Source organism: Suricata suricatta, chromosome 12 (assembly GCF_006229205.1).
Source record: "Suricata suricatta isolate VVHF042 chromosome 12, meerkat_22Aug2017_6uvM2_HiC, whole genome shotgun sequence".
Taxonomy (NCBI): domain Eukaryota; kingdom Metazoa; phylum Chordata; class Mammalia; order Carnivora; family Herpestidae; genus Suricata; species Suricata suricatta.
The window spans coordinates 104,172,430-104,189,698 of NC_043711.1; the positions used below are offsets into that span (position 1 = coordinate 104,172,430).

The window sequence follows — 17,269 nt, forward strand, 5'->3', positions numbered from 1 at the left end:
TTCGGGCGAGCGGGGCCGGGGGAGCGGGGCCGCTGCGCTCCGGCGTCTCGGCCCAGGGTGCCTGCCACGCGGGCCGACTCTCCGACGGTTCCCGTCGCCGCCAGGCTGACCGGTAGCTGCCGCCCGCGCCCAGCCCCTCCCGCTGGGCAGGACCGGGGGACACCCACCCTTTCACGCCAGTCAGGGGAGCTGTCTCGCCTGTTTGTGCCCGAGATGGGGCTCCAAGGGCGGGCAAGGGCCCAGCCCGGTGGAGGCGGGAGGGCTGGAGGGTGGAGCGCGACTTCGGAGCCTCCCTCCTGCCCAGAGCTCAGCCGCCTCTGGGAGGACCTCCTGACTCACTCTGCCAGCTCCTGCCTCCCTGGTGACCCACAGAGAAGGCAGAAGCCGAGCTCTGGGGCCCCGTGAGGGGCAGCGGCCGTGAGGGCTGCGCTTCCCTCCTCTCCGTGGCTTCCTTGACCCTTTGAACACTCTTCAGACCTTCCTTCCTGCAGGGACAGGGAGGCCCTCTGGGGCCACAGCCCTGCCGGCAGCCCGCCCTGCTCCCCGCCCGCACCCCTGTGCCCAGGCCAGTCCAGCAGTGCCCCTCATCCACGCTGGGCCCCCGCTTCCTGGGCCTGGGAAGCCGAGGACCCGCCCCTTGAGGAGGCTCAGAAGGTCAGGTGCAGCCCGGCGCTGTGTCACCTGCCGCCGCTGTGTCACCTGCTGTGTCACCTGCTGGTCCTTCACGTCTGGCCCGTCCTGTTGCGCAGGCATCTCATCCTGTCCCCTGGTTAGGAGGAGGGTGAGCACAGGACAGGGTGGTTTTGTCCCGGAGAGAGACCGCAGTCCCACGACTGTATCACACACAGCACATTGTTACAACTGTTTCATCGTCAGTTACTGTCACTCGCCTTTTGCACCTGGTTTATAAACTGCACTTGACCTCGGGCATGTCGAGGAAAAAGCGGTTTAGACCGGGTTGGATGCCTGGAGGTTTCAGCCTTTTGTAGGGTCTGGACGGAATTCCCCGCCCCCCCCCCCCGCCCCGTGAGGGTGCTGCCGGGCCAGGGGGTCTGTGAGAGCCGAGGAGCGGGGGAGCAGTCCCCTTGGGGACAGGCTGCGGCTCACGTGGCTCTGTCGTAGCCGGAGGCAGGACCCTGCCTGCAGCGGCCACCGGCAAACAAGGGGTTGGATTAGATTTCTGTCAACTTCACACTTGTCGCAACCACGCCTCTCTCTGTCCTCAGGCCCACAATGGGGATCTTACAGCCAGGGAGACATGCAAAACTGGATTCTCGGAAGAAGACTACACGGTGCTGATCTCGGAGAATATTCTGGAAGGAGAGAAGCTTCTCAAAGGTAGGGGGAGTGGCGTGGAGGGAGGGAAGAAACGGCACACTGTGTTCTGGATGGGGAGGCCTTTCCGTGGAATCGGCAGCCGGGGCCGTCTGTGAGGCAGGCTCTTGGCCAAACGATGGTGGTGACACGGTCAGTGGGCTGCGCTCCCCGGCCCCCAAAGGCGTTTGGCATCCCAGGTGAATGAGTCAGAAAGCCTGTCGTTTTTGAGTCAGGTGAGTCACGTCCTGGGCAACAAATTGGAATTCGGATGTAACGTCACCCAAATAATGTGCAGAGAGAGACTTTCTTGCGAAGTATTTTTATGTATGAAATTCTGGATTCTTAAATTATCCCTGCTTTGAAATGCATGATAAAGCAGACGATGTTGTTGGAAATGCGGTAAATAAACCCACAGACATTCTGTTCACAAATGTATTCATTTTCATTACTACCCCACTGATAACAGGAAAACACACATGCAGGAGGGAACTACCAATTAGCTTTGCCGTAATTGTAGGATTGTATCCACGTTGGTGACGGGACGTCGGAGGCAGCTTCAAAAGTCACGAGTCAGCAGATCATTCTGCACGTTGATCTGTTTCCCCTTCGAGACAAACTAATTAAACTTTCTATTTGTTTAACGGGAGGGGAGATCAATCAGTGGCTGAGCGCCGTCCTGGAAGCAGCAGCTCTCTGCTGAGTTCGGAGGGACGGAGGGAACAAACTTTGGGGAAAGCCTCAGAGCTAAATTTCGGCGCTCACGACTAAGAACCCTCGCGCCGCTGACTTCCTCCCCGGCTTCGGCTTTCAGGGAATCTCAGAGTCTCCCTCGAGAGCTGACGGCAGCTGCTTTGGGAGGGGGTGGCCGTGTCTCGGACCCTTTTCCTTGGAGCGACGGCTGGGTCACTTGCCCGGTTTGTTCCTGGTTCTGTGGACCGAGAGTTTTATTCGGTCCTGAGGCCACTTCCCTTAGTGGTGGTTGTCACCTGCAGTGACGGCTGAGGGCGTGATCTGTGAGTCTCTCTTGGATGACCTGCCCCTCCGCCAGATCTGCAGCAGGTGGCCAGAAGCTGAGCGGGTGAGTTGTGTGAGGAGGCCTGTGTGGGGAGAGCCTGGGGAGATGCTCCGTGAGTCGCGCTGTGAGTTCAGAGTTCGTGAGGGCAGTCCCGCGTCCAGGACAGATGGGTCTGTGTGTCCCCAGGGAAGGCCTGGGGCATTCTTCTACTCTGAGGGCGTTGTACTGTTGCACGTAACGGGCACTGGAGGCTGGGCTCCTGTGCCTCTCTGGGCTCCGAGCTGCTCTTGATAAGATCTTGGAGTGTCACTTGGACTCTGGATTTTCAGAAAGAGGGCCTCTGTTTTAGTACTACGTACTCCCTACCACGGAAGAGAACGGCAGAGTCTCAGACCTTTTATGATGAAATGCAGGCATCCGGTCTCCCTCCTGGTGGCGAGCTGGCCCCTCTGCTCCTGGCCAGCGTCGTGGGGGCCGCATGAGCCCCCGTGGTTTTCACCTGGGGGTGGGGGTGAAGAGCCCATCGCGGTAGGCGAACTTGGACCACGCTTTGCAGGTGCAGGACTCATCTTCTGGACCCTTATTTGTACCTGAGATGTGGCCCAGCTCAACGCAGGTTGGCGGGCGCTGTGCCCCGGGCGCTGGGGGCTGCCCCGCCCCTCCCCTGGGGTGGCCCGAGCCCCACCGCCTCTCCTGCACCTGCCTGCACCCCCTTCACCACCCCGTTCCCAGGGACAGAGAGACGTTTTCTATCCTAGAAATAATTTTTGCAGATACGGAGGCAAAAGCCAACGCTGACATACGTACAAACCAGGACAGATAAAAATTTCTCTTTCTGTGTGCAAACTCCGCAAATGACAAGACTGCAGTGAAGACGTGTGCATCCAAAATAAGATAAAGGCACAACCGTTCTGTTATTCTGGTAGGAAGCAAGTTAAACTGATAATGACTACTTATAATTGAGTTATTCCAACGGAGAGAGCTTAACCTTCATTTGACGAGCGAAGCCTCGCAGCGCCCCCGTTTTATCCCGAGAACGCCGTTCCCCACTGCTCGGTGGCCTCTGTGCCTGAGTCAGCGAGCCACAGCCCCGAACCTCCGGATTCCGGAAGGAGCGATTTGTTACGTGGTGATTCACTTATTTATGATAAATGGATGGAAGAAATGTCGTGGCATTTTGTTTTATGTCTAAATGAAAAGCATTTCCATTCTAAAAATTTCATGCTAGTTAGGCCTAAAATAGTTTTCCCCAGTAGGGTAGCGAATACGGTGGAATCGTGAACCTTCGGAACGGCAGAGCCGTAATGCGTGGGGGTGGGGCGTCTGCCCCGCTGGTCTGTAGGTTCCTGGATGCCCTCCGAGTTCCGGGTCCTGTGTGTGCTTTCTCCAGCGAGCACCTGGATGTGCTCACAGGGACTCTTAGCCGTGGTTTTGTTTTCGGGGCAGTTCACCACGGCCGTGGTCACCAGTGCGTGGCAGTATCTAAGACAGCGTGCTGGAGCTGTTTCTCCCTGGGCCCGAATGGAACGTTCTGGGAGCCAGGGTTGGCCGAGAGTAGGCCGGATGCTGAGCCGGTGTCTTTTCTCCGCTTTGTTAATAATTAACGGTCCGGCTGCAGCTGATGCGGTGACCTGCATTGCTCTCTTGTGGCGGGCAGAGTTCTGGAAAACCCAGAGCAGCTTTACGGCGAGACCCGCCCGAGGATGGGAGGGTGACAGGCTGCGTGGTGGGGACCCACGGCGCACGGCCCTCCTCCCCCGAGTGCTGGAGAAGAGGCGGCGCGTGAGTAGAAACGTTTGGACGGGGGCTGGACCTGACCCGGGATCGCGGCTCAAGTAACACCGAAAACAGGTCTGCTTCTGAGGACGATGTGTCCGTCCTGCGTGAGGGTCGGGCCGTCGTGTGCGCCCCGGGCCACGCCTGCCCTCATCGGAGGACTTCTGTTCTCAGTCCCCTCCCTCCGCCGAACCCGGCAGTTCCCCAGGGCAGCAGCCTGTCACTCCGGCTTACTACTTTAGATCATTTCAGAAGGTTCTCAGCCAACAGGGTGACAGCCAACACCTAGGACCTTAAATGAACGGGGGCTCGTTCTCACCTAACGGTGGAGGGAGATGGTCGCGGGCTGGGTCTGGCTCACCAACAGCGTCCTCACGTGCCTGGTCTCGCCCTACTGTCTCCACGTTGTCAGTTCGGGTTATGGCCTCATCGCTGTAAACCGGCTGCTGTGGCTCCAGGCATCACACCTGAGCTTGGAGCAGGAGGAAGGGGGAAGGGGCAGCACCGCCCGCACCCCTGCCCGTGCCAGGAAAGCAAGCCCTTGGTCAGGAGGCTCTCCGGTCCCGTTGGCTGGCGCTGGGTCACACGCCGCTGCCGGCCGCGAGTGTGGGGGAGGGGGCAGGAGAAGACTGTGCTGTCAAATCTGGGTTACAGCTATTATGGTCCACTACCTGGTAGGGCCGTGTCCTTGGAGCGAGTCGGATTCTGTGTTAGGAAGGAAGAGGGAGGGGGATGGACGCAGAGAGAGCAGCATCGGTGTCTGCGTCCAGCGCCCGGCCTCAGGGGAGGGATGACCCAGGCGCACGCCAGGCGCAGGGAGGGAGGGTGGGTCCCACACGGTCCAAGCGCACGTGTCTGGGGTCAGCACGTGAGCGCCGGCACAGTGCAGTCGGCGCGGCCACAGGCCCCCAAGGACGTGGGGAATAGCCTCCGTGCAACCGCTGGGTGGACAGGTCGCGCCTGTCTGGGTAGAGGGCGTCCCCAGGTGCGAGAACGGGTGGTCAGGCGCCGGGGACGCACCGGCCTCGTGCACTTCGAAGCCATGGACACTGCAGGCCGCCTGGCCAGCGCCCTCCTGGCCTCTTCCTCAGCGACACCCCTTCTGGGCGGGCCCACCTGGCACACGCCTGGTCCCGTTTCAGATGCTTCCACAGCGGGTGGTCAGCGGGGCCTGGTTAGGTTATTCTGTTAGATGACCTTCTGGGAAAGTGATCTGTGGTGTTCGGTTTTCTTCCTGATAAAGAGGAACAGATTCAGCTGGTCACGCCTTCTGCCTTTAGCTTTCTTACCTCTTTCTCCTGCCTGGAAGACAGATGCGATGTCTGAGGCAGAGCAACCATCTTGCGACTGTGAGGACAGCAGAGCAGGACCTGGATCCTAGGAGGGGTTCTGGCAGGACATCTGGATAACCTGGGGGCTCGTTGTCCCTGGAGGGCCCAGAGGAACCAGGCTCATAGGCCACAGTGCAGTTTCCTGTCATCTGTCCCCTGATGCGACCCCTGATCTAGGGAAACCCCGGTGCTCCCTTCCGTCTGGAAGCTCGGAGCATGTTTCATCCTCTGACCCGCACCCAGGTTTGGGGTCCTTCTGCCCATCCTTTGTTCCTTGGCCTTGACCCCTGTCTTGCTTTAGCGGCACCCTGGACTGCAGACAGCGTGCTGGGGCACTCGGTAAATATTTGCTGGGCAGACGAAATGCGCAGGTCCCCACACTGGAGGCCGTGGCCAGGATGTGGGTGAGCCGTCCCGTGCCCGAGGCCAGGCTGCCTGTCTCCCCCTCCCCTGTGAGGGCGGATCTCCGCGGGGCCTCTCTGCCTCGTCCAGGAGGAGCGGGCTGGGGACTTTGTCTCCGGCGGCAGTATTGACCAGCTCCGGGGACCTTGGTCTCCGTGACAGGAGGGGTGAGTGGGTGCAGCAGGGTGGCACCCCGGCGGATGGGCTCCGCTAGCCCTGAGCCAGCACGTTCTGGCACATGGAGGCCACGGTGGGAGGATGAAGCCCTCCACACCTCGATTGGCAGCCGCCTGGGGGTCCCCGAGGAGCCGCACCCAGCCTGGGGGTCCCCGAGGAGCCGCACCCAGCCTGGGGGTCCCCGAGGAGCCGCACCCAGCCTGGGGGCCCCGAGGAGCCGCACTCAGAGCCCGCCGGGGAGCGCTGGCCGTGTTTGGGGCCGGCCTTTCCAGGGGGCCGGTGTGGCTTTAGGTTTTCGGCAGTCTTTCTCTGAGTGACTTTTGCCTGGTGGCAGAATTAGGAGATTTAGAGAAGGAAGTTTGTAGCCATGGAAGGTGGCCTCGCCGATGAAAGGTGAGGCTGAAAAAGCGCTGCTTCAGGTGTCGCCCCGGAGCCGGAGCTCGTGTGGAGAGAGGGTCCCGGTGGCTGGTGGCCAGAAAGAGGCGGCCGCGGCAGCATGGCACTGCGCCGTGGACGGGGCCCTCGTGGCCCTCGTGGTTGTGGGCCTGCGGCCGCTGCACACCAGGTCCCCGGGGCAGCACCTCAGGACGTCCTGTCTTCTGACTTGTGTCCCCTGTGTGTAGTCACCTGTCACCAAGTCAGAACCCTCAGTGCCGAGAGCTCACACAGCGGTTAGACGTGAGGAGGATGCGCTCACGGACGCTGTGGCTGGAAGACGAAGGTTTTCACTTGAGAACTCTGTTCTGGCGGCTCCTCTAGGTGAGGACCAGGGAGGCCTGTGTGGCCGTCCAGTAGGAACGCCGAGTCCCGGCCACACTGCCCTCTGCAGCCCTCTGCAGGCACCGCCTGCGCGAGCCTCCCACAGCTCTGCCCACGAGGCGACTCTGGTCCCGTTTCACGGATCAGAAGCTGATGACCCGGTAAGGAAGTGGGGAGACTGGCCAGAGGCGCCGATTTGCCCCGCCTTCCCCGTCTGTCTGTCCAGACCGTGCTCCAGCTCAGTTAGATCTCCCGCGGGCCTTGTGCAAAGCTGACTCCGCGCGCTGAGGTCACGTGCACACAGATACCCCAGATGTTCTGGGCACCGTCAGAAAATTAGCAATTATCAGGCATTCAGACGTGCTAATTGTTTCCCGTTTTGGACGTTTGCAGCAAACAGAGGCCCAGTGTCTGAGGAGGTGCTGGGCGGGCGTCCCTGATGTGGGAGGGCTCATCTGAAGTAGGTCCAGACTCTGCTGACACCTTGGGTCCGCAGAACCGGCGCCGGGATCAGCGGAGCCAGGGCTCCGTGAGGCCAGCAGGGTCCTCGGCTCTGGGCGCGGGCGCAGGGGGCTCTCGGGCCCTGTGGGCGCTGGGGGGAGGCCGGGAGAGACCCCCGAGAGGAGGCCTGCAGGCGGGAAGCTGGGACATGGCTGATCCGAGCGCTGGGGATGGGGAGGAGCCCCACAATCGTGGACCCCGAGTCCGGGGCCAAGGACTGTGGCTTGAAGGTTTCTGGCACCTTCTGTCTGGATGTGTGTGCCCTCCATGTGCTCTGGTCTTTTCTGTCCGGGGTCTGGGGTCCAGGCGTTTGCATGGCCCTCCTGTGATAGGGTTCCAGGCCTGTCCCCTCCCCCTGCCCCTTCCCTCTCCTTACCCTCCCCCTACCATCTCCCCTTCCTCGCCCCTCCCCCTTCTCTCTCCCCCTTCTTCTCCCCCTCCCTTCCTCTCTGCCTCCTCCCCCGCCAAGAAGCACCTAAACAGATGCCAGAACTAATCATGACCTGAGAACAAGCGGCAGCAAGCATTTGTCTTCCGAGGAGCGTCCTGATTATTCTGACTTTCTGAAGGAGAGGCTCAACTCCGAGTGACTTCCACCGTAAAAAATTCCCTAACGTGAGTGAGTTTCTTTGTGTCGAGGGTGACAGAGTTCTCACACCTGTGTTCTTATGAAACCTGGTGGCACTCGCCCCTGACTTTTCGTCCCCAGAGGGGAGCTGGGCACGTTGCATGCTGGGTTGGCAAAGTCCTTTGCTTTTGTCCTAAGGCTCAGGATTCTGGTGACCTTTTGCCTGTGCTCTAGGCTGCCCTCTCCTGGTGGCCTCTGGCGCTGTTTCCGGTTGGCTCTGGATTCCCATTCTTACAGGAAGGAAAAAAAACAGAGCAAACCTACTTAACTACCTTCGACCAGGTGCCCTTTCTTCCCAAGCCCGTGTCCCTCCCGGGCGTGCGGGGCCAGCGGCGTGATTCCGCACGTGCTGACACACCCTCTCCCCTAAAGCCTTCGAGACAGCAGCGGGCCCAGGGCGCGGGCAGGTCAGGCCCCGGCCCCCTGGCTCTGTGCACCGGGCTCTGGGACTTCCCACCGCCCGTCGACTTTTCCGGGAGGGAGTTCACCTAGGTCACGGCCCCTCTGACTTGCCTAGTGTGGTCCAGCCATCCGCATATTTAGTGGCTTAAAAGACACAGATTTGTCTTCTGTGTTCTGGACACTGGAAACCCAATACCGGCCAGTCCTTGGGCTTAAGTCGGGGTGTGGGCGGGCTGATTCCTTCTGGAGGGTCTGACTTCACAGCCACCCGGGTACCTCTGCCCGCACCCTCCCCTGTGCTCACGTCCCCACCTCTGACCTGGCTGCCTCCCTCTTCCTCTTACAAGGACCTTTGTGACCGCTTTGGGCCCGTCTGGATAATGACCCAAGATTCATCATCTCAAGGTTGCTTCCGCAGAGACCCGTGTGCACGTCAGGCGACACACATAGGCATCCTGGGGCCCGGCAGGTGTGAGGGGGGAGGGGCATGTGGCCATGTCCTCTCCCACGTGTGCCCTGTCATGTTCCTTCATGCAGGTCCCAGGGGTCCTCAGCACCTCACACAGGCACCCCCACCTCACTGCGGGGCCCAGAGCGGCCGGGGACCCTGGCTGCCTCAGGAGCCCCCGCCCCCCGTGTCCCGCGTCTGTAGCTGGGACCCTCTTTGGCCCCTTCCTCGTGGGTCCTGAGATGGGATTTGCCTCTTGAGGGTGTGAAGGCTGAGCTGAGGCTCCGGAACCTTCCGGTCTGGCTGCCGCGAACGCTGCCTTGTTTGGTTTCACTGTTTTCTTGCTGACAGTGTGCGGGGATTTGGGAGGATTAAGGTAAGCCTTCAGCGACAGATAAATGTCCTCGGGCGGAGAGGGCCACCCCCCTGCTCTGCAGAAGCCACAGGTGCGGAGGAGGCGTTCGTGGCCTGCTCTGGAGTAGCCTTCAGTTACGCTCCAGCCGCGAGGCCGGGCGTGCAGACCCCCGCCCGCCCGGAAGGATCTTTGTCTCTGAGCCTTCGAACAAGCCGGAGGACAGCCGCTCACCGCCGGGTCCCCCTCGGGGCTGCGCGGTGTCTGTCCACGCCACCTGCAGCCGGATTTCCGCTTGCTTTGGTCTTCCCACCCAAGTGTGAGTGTGCACACCGGAGGCTGAGCTGCCGGGAGAGCCGAGGGGCGCCCTCGTTCGCTGAGCACACGGCCCCGGGCTCCTGCTGCCGGCAGGGCTGAGGGGAGGGCGCGGGCTTCGTCAGGGGCCTTCCCGGGAGCGCGGCTGAGCTGGGATGCCCTCCCTCCTCCGGGCCTCAGTTTCCTTATCTGAAGAGCAGAGGCTGAGGGACCGCCTGCCTGGGGGACGCTTGTCAGCCCTGGCAGACCCTCCGGGCTGGGCTGGATGGCGGGGCGCCGGAAGCTGCATCTCCCTGGAGCCCGGGACTGATTTCGTTTGGAGAAAGCTTCTCACGAGGTAGTTAGGTAAGGACCTTGAGCGAGATTACCCTGGATGATGGGTGGGGGGGTATATCCAGTGACAGAAGAGGAGACCCAGAGACCCAGAGACACGGGGAAGAAGCCACGGGAAGGGAGGCAGAGAGAGAGACACGGTCAAGAGCCCTGGACGCCGGGAGCCGCCAGAGGCTGGAAGGATCCTTCCCACACCTTGACTTCGGACTCTGGCTTCAAGAGGGTACATTTATGTACTTCAGGCCATGGAGTTTGTGATCATGTGTGACAGGTGCCCCGGGCCACGCCCACGGCCACGCCCACACGTCAGAAACTCTGGGGAGGCCGCCTGGGCTCCTGCCTGTCTGACGTGGCTCCCAGTACGGTGTCACCAGCTGTGTGATCCCAGGTGCCTGTTGTGACCTGTGTGACCGTCTGCCGCCCTGGCCGTGGGAAGAGATGAGTGTGTTATGCCCGAGTGTCCGGTATCTTTCTCAAAAACCAGAGCCCGCCAGGGAGACCACGTCACCCATGCAAAAGCAAAGGGCTTTATTATTACGGGCTTCTAAGCTCGGGCTCACAGACCTCACCAACGCAGCGGATCAGGCCGAGAGCCCCGAACAAAGGCGGGGCAGGGCCTTTTTTGGGAAGGGGGAGTTACAGGAAATGGGGACACAGGTACAGGGGTCCAATCATTATAGCATCACATCATTGACAGTAACTTTAACCAATCACAGAGAGGACCCAGGACCCTCACATAGGGCGGAGCTTCTATCTCTAGGCCCGCCCTTAGAAATGTTAAGGGTGTCAGCTGGCCTTTCCTGATTGGGTGTTACAAGGGTGGTCCCTCCTGCCTTGGGCAACGTGTGCCCTTCTGTTGTCTAATGATTCTGAGAAGCTGACACCTAGGCCTCCAAGGTCAGAGGAGAAGCTTGATTCAGACCTGTGTCCTTACAAGTGAGGGTCCCGGGCCCACAGGAGGCAGGACACGGTTGGTGGCCCCTGGCTGTGGAGGTGTGGCCCCGCTGCCCCAGGTCACCGGTGCCACTGCCCCGCTTGCCCCCCCCCTTCCGGGGCGTCTCCCCTGTTTGCCCAGCGGGGGCGCAGCACACACCCAGGCCCAGCAGGAGAAAGCGCCACATTCCCGATGGGTGAGCTTTGCCCAGGGCTGTGCCGCCCCTCTTCTCCACACGCCCCGGCTGCTGGCGGCTGACCTCGGACGCTGGCCTGGAGGGTCTACCCCGGAGAGGCTGGGAGCTGGCCTTCGAGGCCGATGGCAGCTCCGCCCAGTGGGTTTTTACGGTTCTGTTTGGGGACTTCTCCCCTGTGGCCTCTACATTCTCACGTGTGGCCAGAGACTGTTTGGCATAAGGCACATGGTTAAACCTGAGCCTGTAAACGTCGGCTTGCTCCGTCCGAGCTCCGTGGGCTCCCGGAGAGGCTGGCGGAAGGCGGGTTATCCCTGCACTCGCTCACGACCAGGCTGGGTGCGACTGGATGGCGTCGGATCGAGTTCAGAGCCGGAGCGCGAGGCCCCGTGAGGTCAGAGGCTGACTCGCGGGTGCCTGGGCCGCACGGCCTCGCTCCTCGAAGCCGGACGCTGCTGCTTCCCTCACCGGTCTTACTCTCCCTCCCGCCTTCCCTGGGTACGGAGCCGGGGTTAGGTCCCTGGTCTTAACTAGCGCTAATATCGTAAGATAGAAAGCAGAATGCCAGGCAGGGCTGGGGGTGATAAACGTGTGATCGGAAGTCTGTAAAGTCACAGAACTCCGTGTTTTCTTGCCACCAGGGAGGCTTCACGATGACTTTTTTCCCCCTTAAAAGAGCTGGACGGCTTCAGGACTGATCTGCAGAGAAGCGTAAGATGTACTTCCACATGGGGGAAAAAATAGGTGCGTGCTTGAAAGGTTAATGGCTGGTAAACGACAATTTTCTACAGTCCTGGCTAATAAAAACACCTTAGAAGACATAAAATGTCATGCTGCCAAAATTACAGGGGTCTTTGAAATCCGTTTGAAGTCTGGGATCCTTTGAAAATGGCTTGGGGGGGGGCAGTGTGAGCTTTGAGTGTTTTCCTTGGTGGCTGAATGTGATGCTTTTGCAAGGCACACGCTTCTCCGGAGAGGGGGAGTCTCCTGGGTATTTTTGGCTCAAATGTTGAACAGACGCCTCATTCCAGAAGCCACAGGTGCATTGTCACCGCAATAGTTCAGTCCCCCCTTAAACCTGCCCGGCGCCTGCGGGTCACTGAGGATTTGCATTTGGAAACCCTGGAGGCGTGGTTTTCCCTCAGAATCTCTGGTTTTTAAACACGATGACAGAGACAGCCTCTTGCGGCAGCCCCTAAAATTAGAATGGGCTTGTCTCCACTTGTTGGGTAGGAGTCCCAGCGCGCAGAGACGCTGGAACTTTCTAGAGCTTCCGAGGGATAAATCGGGGGACGGGGAGGTAAGGGCCTCCTCATCTTGGTCTGTCCGCCTCTCCCGTCGTGTTTGCCTTCGGTGGAGGCAAGCTGCAGTGCGCAGAGCAGACGCCGCCCTAGTCAGCGGAGCCCGGAGGGGCTGCTGGGGAGGCAGGGCCCCCGCGAGTGAACGTGCCGCGCCCTTCCGGTCCCGCCTCTTCTGCCGTCACACGAGCCCCTTGGCGAGGGCACCCCTTCCTCCTATGTCCTCACGTCCAGCCTCGCCGAGTCAGCGTGATGGAGGGCCAGCGGGCGGCCTTGCTGCTTTCTCTGCCAGCAGGATTGAAATCCCTTTGGGCTGGCGCGGGGCCGCAGGCTCGGCTCCAGCGCCTCATAACAAGAGGTTGCAGCGAAGACGCTCCCGTGTCTGCACGCAGATCCTGCAAGTCTCCCGGGCCCACCTGACGTTGCATCGGTGCCTCTCCCCTGTCCTCCTCCTACAGTGCGTGAGGCCACGTGAACTTGACACAGGAGTCTGATGTTCCAGCCCCGTCAGCCTGGAGGTCGCCCCTCCCGCCGCCCCCCAGGGGCGTGAGCGAAGGTGCCTGGACGGCTCTGTGGCAGTGTGATCTTAACGTTTGCCCCTTCCCAGTGGAGAAAGCATCACAGCGGAGGGGACCTGGGGTCTCACCCCAGGGTGCCAGGGCTTGCGTGGAGGCGGGGGGACTCTGGGACCAACCCCCTGGGTTTGTGTGAGCTGCAGGGGTGGGGGTGGGAGATGGCGCGCTGGCCTGAGAGCATGGGGACTTGGGAGCAGGAGGCCACACTTGTGCTTGGAATCGTGGCATTTCCTGCCTTTACAGAAGAGAAGAGAGTCCTGTCGAAGCCACAGGCCTCTGTCCTCGGGGAGCCCGGCGCGGGTGCTCAGGACGGCTGGAGACAGGCCCCATGGTTGGGCTCTGAAAGGAGGATTCTGGAAGGATATCACTCTGTGACGTGCAAGTGAAAGTTCCCCAGGGGCTTTCTAAGGTTGCCCCTTCAAGGAGGCACAAATAAATCACGTCCTGTGAGTGCAGGGGAGTGGGCCGGCCCCCGAGGTAAGGAGGCCGGACAGTGTGCCCTGCGCCTCCCTGATCCTTGTGCAGGAAGTCACACCGTGCCCTTACTCAGGAAGGTGGTTGTTGTATCAGGACAGCGCCTCCTCCCCGCGGGATCTAGGAACTGTCTTTCTGCATTTCTCCCTTATCGGTTCTGAAATAATATTTCCTTCTTGCTTAAATGCCGCGCGGGTTAAAACTGCTGTTGTTGGAAATGGCCCCACGGAGGGGCGTCTCGTTTCTTGCCAGAGCTCCCGGTCACTCTCAAGGAGGACAGGCGTGGCGGGGAGGCCGCGTGTGGCCCCGGACTCCTGTGCGTAGACAGAGCCCCGAGCTCCGAGTGCTCCGCCGGAGCCCTGGAGGCAGCCGCTTATCTATTTATTTCCGACCATATTGTGCCGGTAATCTCCACTCCCCGTCTCCCAGCGGAACTGCTCTTCGCGAGGCCTCTCTCCAGAAAGTTATTTGATTTTTGATGTGAGGGAGGGATTAGTGCAGCTGGATTTGATAAGGCTGGCCGCCAAGCGTGGCCCCGACACGGCCGTCCTGCCCGTATCGCTGACGGTGGTTCCTTACGCGGGAGCGCTGCAGAGCGGCGATACGGGGCGTGCGGAGATAATTGTCCTGTTGCTATTTAAAAAGTGAGTCTAGTGCTTTACAGCGTTAGAGTGATAACCTGTTTAGGGAAACTCGCAACGCCTGCCTGGTGGCACAGCAAAACCAATCTCTACTAGCGGCTTGACTTGGATCCTATCAATCTGCTTTTTACTTTCCTGAGCGTGCGTTAGAGCCTCCTTTCTGCGTGGACTCTTAAGCTGGACTGAGGCCAGAGATGCGTGTCTGCAGTTCAGAACGAAACATGTTTCCAGAGACTCTCTCCCAACGATGTGCTTATGCCTTTTGCTTCTTCATAACCTCAGATTTTGAGATTTGACATCATCGGTTAGATTCGGCATACGTAGCCTGATCTGTAGGGGATGCTGCTGATCCAGGTGCTAATCTTGGTGCTGTACCTGGGAGCTGGGGGACGGTGGATGAGAGGCCGTGCTCGTGCTGTGGGTCAGGGTGGCCCCCTGTTCCTGCCATCCTCCTCTCCCCAGCAGGACAAGGACCGGCCGGTGTCCACACTGGCTCGCCCACTCACTGCCGTCTCCCTGTGGCCACGTCTGTTTTGATGGGATGGGCATGGAGGCCCACGATGATGGTTAATGGGTGCTGGGTAACGGAGACCGGGCCTGATGTTCTGCCACAGCGTCTCTGAGACGGCCATGGGGTCAGGGGCTGCTGGACAGACAGGGTCTTGGGGTCCAGCACAACACCACATGGTGTTAATACACCCGTTATTTGTTTAGCCCTTGGGGAGGTCTTGCTTCAGACGCGCTTGTGACTCTTTGGAGTCTGCTACCAGAGCCGCTGTGGCACTCTTTGGCCCACTGGCCATGAATCCCAGAGGGTCTTAAGGCCTCTAGGCCACGCTCCCAGGGCCCTCTCCCTTTTTCCCCCTACCACGCCCACCCCTCCCACAGGCACTCAAGAACTGTCACTGGCTCGCCCTTCTACCTCCCTCTGCTCCTTGTGTTGGCTGCCCCCTTGCCACCCTCGGATCGGGGGGAGCCTTCCAGGGTTTCCCGCCTCAAGTCCCATTTCTTGGGGGAGCCCCCTTCTGTGCCTACTCCCATCCCTTTGCCTGACCTGAGATTAATTACTTCCTTCTCCGTTGTCTCACCGCTTTATTAAAGTACGTGCTGATGATGTGTTTACTGTGCTCTCCTCCGTCTGCCCGGATGTGGTTGTACTGTGTGTGTGAGTGAGTGCATGCACGTGTGTGTGCATGTGTGTGTGCATGTGTGTGTATGTGTGCGTGCGTGTGAGAGTGCGTGCATGTCTGTGCAAGTGTGCAGATGTGTGTGCGTGTGTGCATGTGTATGTGCAGGTGTGTGTGCAGGTGTGGGTGTGTGTGACTGCTGCAGGTGTGTGTGTGCGTGTGTGTATGCACATGTGTGAGTATGTGCAGGTGTGTGTGCAGGTGTGTGTGTGCAGGTGTATGCACATGTGTGTGGGTGTGCATTTGTGTGAGTGCATGCAGGTATGTGCGTGCACATGTGTGTGCAGGTGTGTGTGCATGGGTGAGTGTTGCATGTGTGTGTGCAGGTGTATGCGCATGTGTGTGCCTGTGTGTGAGTGGGTGTGTGTTTGTGTATGGGTGCATGCATTTGTGCGTGCATGTGTGTGAGTGTGTGCATGTGTGTGCAGGTGTGTGTGCACGCACGCGTGTGTGCAGGTGTGTGCACCTGCGTGTAGGTGTGTGCAGGTGTGTGTGCAGGTGTGTGTGTGTGCACATGCATGCGTTAACAGCTGGGTGGGGGGAGGATGGGTGCTAGGGAGCCAGAGAGCAAGGCCAATGCCCCGGATCACCCAGGGAAGGAAGATGAGCTTTCTCCCACCTCTTGGAAGGGCAGAGGCTGGAACTGACAGGCGAGAAAATTTGAAAGCATGATAATTAGGGAAGAACGGAAATAAAATGGAAGAGTCGCAGTATCTCCACTGTGCACCCCTGTACTGGGGCTCGCTCGGCTTGTTTTTCGAGGTGTCATCAAAGCAAAGTAAGACGAGGGGGCCTCCGTGCAGTGACATCGCCCCTCTGTGGGCCGCGCCAGCTTCCCGAGCGTCGTCAGAGGACAGCGGGGGTTCCTGCATCGGGACTGTTGGGGCCGCACGGCCTCTCCCTGAGTGTGCTGGGTGCACAGCACGGCTCAGGAGAGTCCGGTGGACGACGGGCAGGGCTGACCCTCCAGCTCCCGTCTGCCTGTTTCAGCACCTCTCTCTGCTCAGGGTCTGTGTTACGGCCCCGCTGAGAGGCACACGGTAAACTGTAACCCCCGGGTTGTCGGGCCGGTCCAGGCATCAGCAAGGCAGGCGGGGGGTACTCATCCGGGGTCCGGGGGCTTTATTTTTTAATTACTTGACCCCGTCTCCCTCCCTGCCACCACCACCCTTCGCCGGGGCACCCCGTCCGCCAGGATCCTTTCTCTGCTGAGCATTGGGGAGGTCTGTGGAGTTATGTTGACCTCAGGGATGGGAGATCTGGGGACCTTTGCGCCTCAGTGTGCGGGAGTCCAGCTGCTGGGCTGATGACATTTTGCTGGTTCCTCTCCTCCTGGCCCTGCCGAGCCTGGGGCCTCCCCAGACGCGGGGGTGACACTGCGGTATTTTGACGCCGTAGAGGTTCTCACTGTAGGTGTTGAACTGATGCCATGTGTTCTTTGCGGGCCAAGGATGAGCTTGTCACCACCTCCTGCAGTTCCCTTCACGGGGCGGCTGCCAGGCGGGGGCAGGGGCGGCGGGGCCTGGCTGGCTCCTGCCCTGGTGCTCGGCCCTCGGGGAAGCACCCACGGCTCAATCAGTGTTCCCAGCGGAGGAGGTCAGAGTGCGCAGAGACAGAGGCCGTTCGGAGGAAGTGGGGAGTGGGGCACGAATGCTCTGTGTCCTTCATGCGCTTGGAGTTGACGCTTTGCCGGATCTGACAATGGGCCTCTGGGGCACGGAGGCCTCCGCGGAAGAGCAGCCCCCCAGTCTCGCGGTCGAGGATGTGCTGATTGGATGAACTGCCCTTCCCGAGTGGGGGCTGGCTTCCGGTCCTGGCGGCCGGGACCCTTCCTGGTGGAGGTTCGGGATCCACTGACAGCTCCTATGAGCAGCCGAAGCGGGCGCATATGCCGTGAGTTATAAGATCTGAGGGTCTAGGCCCAGCCAGGGACCTATTTTCCGGCCCCCTTGCCCCCCTTGGAGGGCCACCCTACATTCTGTTACCTCCAGGGTGAGCAGGCAGGTGGCTGTGGCTGCCGTTTCCAAGGGCTGTCCCTCCAAAGTTAGGGGACTGTGGCCGGGAGCACGTCCGGGGACGTTCCAGGAGGCGGGCAGGGGCTGGCACAGGTGGGCGGCCTCCCAGGGCCCTGCTGCCTCTCAGCTGTCACTCTCAAATGCATCCTTTGCGGAAACGCTGCGCTTCAGAGGCAGAGCTGGAGGGGGGCCGGTG

At 60.4% G+C, this 17,269-nt stretch overlaps 1 protein-coding gene across 1 annotated transcript in view; it reads left to right on the forward strand.

Annotated features, from left to right (window-relative positions):
* Window positions 1-1,231: 1,231 nt before the first annotated feature.
* Window positions 1,232-17,269, forward strand: part of CDH4 (cadherin 4) — a 430,578-nt gene continuing 414,540 nt past the window's right edge. The window contains exon 1 of the mRNA XM_029917315.1: window positions 1,232-1,338. The gene's annotated coding sequence lies outside the window, so the exon portion shown is untranslated. The remainder of the gene's footprint in view (window positions 1,339-17,269) is intronic.